This window comes from Stegodyphus dumicola, chromosome 1 (assembly GCF_044657685.1).
Source record: "Stegodyphus dumicola isolate Sdum_Otavi_A_Nest chromosome 1, ASM4465768v1".
In the NCBI taxonomy this organism is placed as follows: Eukaryota; Metazoa; Arthropoda; class Arachnida; order Araneae; family Eresidae; genus Stegodyphus; species Stegodyphus dumicola.
The window spans coordinates 47,734,578-47,740,922 of record NC_140768.1 but is presented as its reverse complement, the minus strand read 5'-3'; positions in this window follow the sequence as shown (position 1 = coordinate 47,740,922).

Genomic DNA, 6,345 nt, shown 5'->3' with positions numbered 1-6,345 from the left:
TACCCGGCCGGGCTGTAATTAATATCATTTATTAACTGACATTGATTGCAGGACCTGACATACGCCGTTACTATTTTGTATAATTGCGGGAAATATACCGCCTCGCTTACCCTTTTTAAAGTCTTTCTGACCCCTAAATGACCCGCTGTTTTCGCGTCGTGTAATTCCTTCAAAATGCTTAATCGAAGCGAGGCTGAGATGACTGATTTGTACTCAAGATTTTCGTTTGTTGTTTTCGTATAAAATAATAAATTATCTATTATTTCATAGTTTTCTGCTCTATTTCTTATCGCTTCGATATCTGTGTGCTCAAAGCTTTCGGAGTCTTTCAAATATGCATAGATATTTCCAAATTCAGGATCAGCTTTCAGTTCAGTGATAATCGTATCTCTAGAATCTAAAATTTTTGAAGTCAACACAGCGCATTTAAGTTCATTTCCTTCATCGTCCAGTTTTATACGAGAAAGTGCGTCAGCTACATTGTTTTCCTTAACCGGTTTATATTTTATTCTGATATTATATTCTTGGAGTTTTAAAGCCCATCTTATTAACCTGGGCGTTAGGTTTTTCCCCGAGTAAAGTCTACCAACAGCCGCATGATCCGAAAAGACTGTTACTGACGCTTTGCCGAAATAAACTCGAAATTTGTGTACAGCCATTAATACGGCTAATGTTTCTCTTTCTGTAGCTGTATAATTCCTTTGTGTCTGATTCAACGTTTTACTAAAAAACGCCAGAGGATGGCTATTTTGCATAAGAACCGTACCCACCGCATAGTCTGACGCATCTGCTGCAATTTCCAGGTTTTCGTCCCCCTCCGGGAATTTTAAAACAGGGGCATTAATAAGCGCTTCTTTTGATCTTTCAAATGCTGTATTTGCTTCCGCTGTCCACGTAAATTTACATCTCTTTCTTTTGATTACTAAGAGTGGCTCATTAATATTAGCGAAATCTTTTATGAAAGACCGATAGTAAGAACATAACCCAAGGAAAGAAGAAAGTTTCTTGGCGGTGTTGGGCGGTGGGAAATTCTTGATAGCTTTTATTTTTGAATCTTGCGTTTCTATACCCTTTTGCGAAATTTTATAACCGAGATATTTAAGTTCTTTAGTTGCGAACTTGCATTTTGAGGCGTTAATTGTAAGACCGGCCTCTTTTAATAATTTAAAAACTTGTTCTAGATCATTAATGTGTTGTTCCAACGTACTACTCGTTATAATTATATCATCTAGATAAATTAAAGTTGATTTTCCTAGGACAGGCTTTAGAACAATGTCCATAGCTCTCTGGAATGTTGATGGGGCCCCACACAACCCAAAGGGCATGCGTAAAAATGCATAAGTGCCCGATTTTGTTATAAACGCGGTTTTATGTATGTCTTCGGGTCTCATAGCTATTTGATAGTAGCCAGACGTTAAGTCCAAAGTAGACATGTATCTTGTCGATTTGATCTGTCTAATAATTTCCTCTATAACCGGCAAAGGGTAAACTGAGAATTTAGTAATACTATTTAGTTTTCTGTAATCAATAGCAAACCTCCAAGCCCTTTTATCCGAAGGAGGAAACTCGTTCTTTTTCCTACATAGTACGACTGGACTCGCGTACTCACTATTTATGGGCGTTATTATTTTATTCTTTAACATCTCCTGAATATGTTCTTCGATGATTACGTCTTTTTGTTTATCATAGCGGTAAGGTTTAGTCCTACAAGGTTTTTCGGCAGTTAATTGTATCTTATGCGTAACTATTTGACAATTTCCCGGCTTTTCTGAAAACAAGTTAGAAAAATTACTCACCACTTGCTGTATGGCTTGCCTTTCATGGTCATTTAGATGGCTAAGGTCCACTTGCGGTTTCTCCACAGGTTCCACCACCCTCTGGTCCATCTCCAGCACCACGGAATTGTCTTGAAAAATTCAATTTGGCCCTCGAGGCCCTTATAAACTCCATACCTAAAATAAGAGGATTTTGCAGATTCTTCACTACAAAAATTAATACTTTGAGGCTTTCCTCTTTTACCTGTATGTTTAATGATAATTTCCCAATGCAGAGACATGTTTTTCCTTGCGCCGCTATAATTTCCGTATTTTTGGTTTTAAATAATCGTACCCTATAAAAATTTTTTTTGAAGAAATTTTCGCTCATAAAATTTCCTTCTGCTCCTGTATCGATGAGGGCTTCTACTGGTACATCGCCAACCAGGACTTGTATAATTGGTAGATGTGAGTTTCTTACGATGACCGTATTTAAATGTCTTTTTGAGGGTTATTTTTAAACTTCCGGGGTCTGGACCCTCCCTTTCACAGGCCCCTCTATTCGTTTAAAGCTTTCCTTTCAATTTGTGCCTTCTGGGTACGCGGATGTTTATTTTCAAATTTTCTTTTTGGGCCTTGACCTTCGAGTTTCGATGAGTTAGCTTGATAGCTCGTTCCCCCATAAGAGCGATTTGCATTTCTGGTTTCCTCATTTGAAGATTTCCTTCGGGTACTTTGAGAATACGTTGCCCCTCTAGCCTTTTCCGCTATTCTGCGATTTTGAAACTTCACCGCCAATTCGAAGAGCTCCTGCAATGACCTTGGGATTCTAATTTCGAAGTAGTCTTGAACAGCAGGTAACAATCTTGGTAAGATTATTTCAATAATCTCCGCATCGGGTTTCTTCCCATACAGCATATCCGTCAGCTTAATTTTTCGTAGAATAAAGTCCGTCAATTCTTCTATATCCCGTTGATAGAAACTATATAGTTCGGCTTCCAGCCTTGCTCGATCTTTCACTATGGGGAAGGCCTTTACTAACGATTTTTTGAAATTTTCAAATGTATATGTCTGGCTTCCAAATTCCCCTAATAAAAATTTGCCTATATTTTTCCACCATAGCGCGGCCTGTCCTCTTAGTGCGGATGTGGCGATGGCAACTTTTTGTCTTTCAGGCACAGGGTAGAGCTGAAAGTGATTTTCCAGGCCTTCTAGAAATATCGCCACCGAATTTTTTCCGTCGAAATTGACGCTTGGCTTGATTGACGCTCTCAAAGTTTGGACCAGGTATCCAAATCCTTCCAATTGGCTTGTCATTTCTTGCTGTTGTCCAGCGGCTTCCATCAGATTTTCGGCCATTTCAGTTCGATAAGTGCTCGGGCGCCAATGTAGCGTTGCGCGCCTCCAACTTGCACGCAACCAAGAGGTGACTGTTGAAACTGGATAAATGACAGAGTCTTGTTAAGGGTTTAAGTCCCTTTTTATTCAACGTAATAAATTACAAGTGCGTGCTCTTGACGCTCACAAACTATGCCAACTCGGCGGTAAAATAAAAATAAGAACCTGAAAAGAAACTAATGACAAGACTCTAACTACGAGTCTCTCTAAAAGTAACTAACCTCACCGCGTTTTACAATACCGCTGCTAATTCAGCAAACTTGAAGATCACGTTGAACGATTAACAATACTTCAAGGCAAGCACACAGGCCGAAACGCGGGGTTCTTCAATTTTTGGCTAACTACCTCCGCGCTCGTGAAGTAAGAACAGCACACCTCGAACTCGTTTCCTTTCTATTTAACTCAGAATACTTCCGCTGATAATTTGAATCCTTGCGCGTTCTACTAAAATTTACATACTCTGGCATTGGTAGTTTCAGGGGAAAGTAAGGCTTGACAGGAAAGATAGTTTAAACTTAAAATAAATGTTAGTTAAAATAAATATAAACCCTACAGGCATAACTATGTCTCACGATTCTGGCAATCGAAAATTAAACCACACATCAAGTTCATGATAACAATGCGATAGACCTTATTTCAGAACAAAAGGCTTGAATAAAATGTCTGTTACTAATTGCGTATATTTTAATAGTGTTCGAGGACAGATAAGAATTTAAAATTACACAAGAAATAGGAAATAGGAAAAACATATAGGAATTCCGAATACTAACCTTTTTCATTCTATGACAACCCTTATTCTGCACGCAAGGGCTCCTCCAGCGGTCGAGTGGTAAAAGCCGCTGAACACTGGCAATTCTATTCGAGGTTCGAGTCCGGGCGAGAACGCCCTGGCTGCATGAGCGTTTTCGCGGTTTTCCCACTGTATAACATGGATATGAGTCACTTTCCTTTAAAAGGTTCTTCATGGAATACTTCTTCCTTTCCGTGAACTGCCTGATGACGGAACAAGTAATAAATAAATGACCTCACCAGTGGCCGAGTAGTAAAGACCGCCAAATACTGGTAGTTCAACCTGGCTTGGATACAAACAAAGGCAAACGGTCTCGATTCATAGTTGGTGTTCGTGGATATTCCATTGTGTAACGTTAATACGAGATAGTTTCGCTTAAAGCGTTCTTTGCAAAGTCATCTCTCCCCTTAGGCAGATACCCTTAGTGGCTTTGCCATATTCATATAATCTAACCTAACCTAACCTCACCTATATGCAATGAATACGGAGTAGTGAGAAGCTTAGGGGATGGCAGATCTCCCTAGAATGGAAAAACGAATTTGGGGAGAACTCGAGGATTAGAAGCTCTCGTGCCTGAATCCGAATGTAGTTTCACCGGAGAGAGTCTACCCTAGTTGAAGTCGCGCAGATTTTTAGTTAAGTAACTTTTGGAGGCACATTGCGAGTATAAAATTGATTTTATATTTTAATTCAAACATTATCTATTTCTGTGTTTATTGACAAAAAAAAAAAAAAAGTTAGAGAAAATAAAAGGATGGGCGAGGACAGCAGTTTTAAGCTTTTGCCACACCACAAAGTAAATCCAAGATCCGCAGCTGTTAGACATCAGCATTAATTGAATGACTCCCTCAACTCCATTTCAGAATGGAATATTAGCACTCAGAGCAAAGTCATTCCAGAATTTGTAAATCTCTTCTTGAAAGAACCAACATGTCGTTCCAGCTTTCTTAATATTGCGTTTTATGTCTATTCCTTCGTATAGACAATGTATTCACGAAACAAATATTTACATGCTCAAGACAATTACTTATATATTTAAATAATTCATCAACGAAGTAAAATGAAATAGTCACACTTAATTACAGATGATTTTGTCTTCTGTGGTGATAATCGCTTTATTTAAGTGCAGTTTAACACCGGAGTTTTTTTGTATCCAGAAACACTGCTCATTTTCAAAGGGAGTCTCTATGAAAGGTTTACCTTGTACATCGAATTCATCAGGAGTGCATAAATATATATGTTGAATGATATGCACAGAAAATAACAATTTTTCCTATTTCTTACTTTTCTAAAACATCAGTTGGTTTTACGTTTTTAAAAAGGTGTCTACTTTTCAGAGGCAAAGGATAAGGCAACAAGTTCTGAATCTCTTCTCATACTCTAAGTGGTGATTCGATTTTTCGAACCACCACTTTCGGTTACTATGCAGATGAAATCCGCTTCCTAAATAGTTTCCAAAAGGAGAAAAGTAATCGATAAAATATTCGAAATACGAAATACGTTTATTTATTTCAAATGAGGTTTCTAGGAACGCGTGATAGTATGTGTAATCTACAGAATCCCAAAACCTGTTTTTCTCTAGTTTATGGGGAAAACGTTAAATTTGTGAAACTTACGAGATCGGAATTTTTTCCTAACTATTTAATGAAAAGTCCCGAAATAAGTATCTATTTTGACCGTTGGTTTTGACTAGGATTTAATTTTCATTTTCTGAAATTGAGCTCAAATGGTCCAAAAGTGAACTTTTCTGAGGCAGTGAATCGACGAAACAAGAATACCAAAACAGGGAACGTGATTTATTCTATAAGTTTGTTATTTGTTTTGATATTTTTTTCATCCCATTTTAGCAGAATCTATGGCGAAAAAGAAAATGTGTGCATTCGTGCAAAACAATAATGCAATTGGTAGGAGTTGCTCCTTTAACAAATCCTGATTTAAAACAAACAGATTAAGTACTTGAAAATAAATTTTCAATGTCCCTGGATAGAATTTTCGAGATCCGATACCGATAGCAATGAAATCTGAAGTTCTTCTATAGCATCAGCAAACTCAATATTCTAGAAAAGTCTAAAAAAGTTAAATCTAAAAAAAAAGTCTAATTTGGACACCATGTGACTTTCTTGTATGCTTATTAAATTCTACATTCTACACATTTTTTGTAGTTAATTTTAACACATTTCATTTGAAAGTGACATACAATCTTCCAATTGAAAGTGCCCTTTTGGCATTTTATTGTATCATGCCGATTACAGTAAAAAAAAGGTACACTCCTAGATGTTACAGCAGACCCATATACAAAATTCCTACATTCTATGGTTAATTATTTTTTAGTTATGCGAGATAGTAAATATTACATAAATACATATATGCGTACAGACCTCACGCCGAAACTTATCAAACACA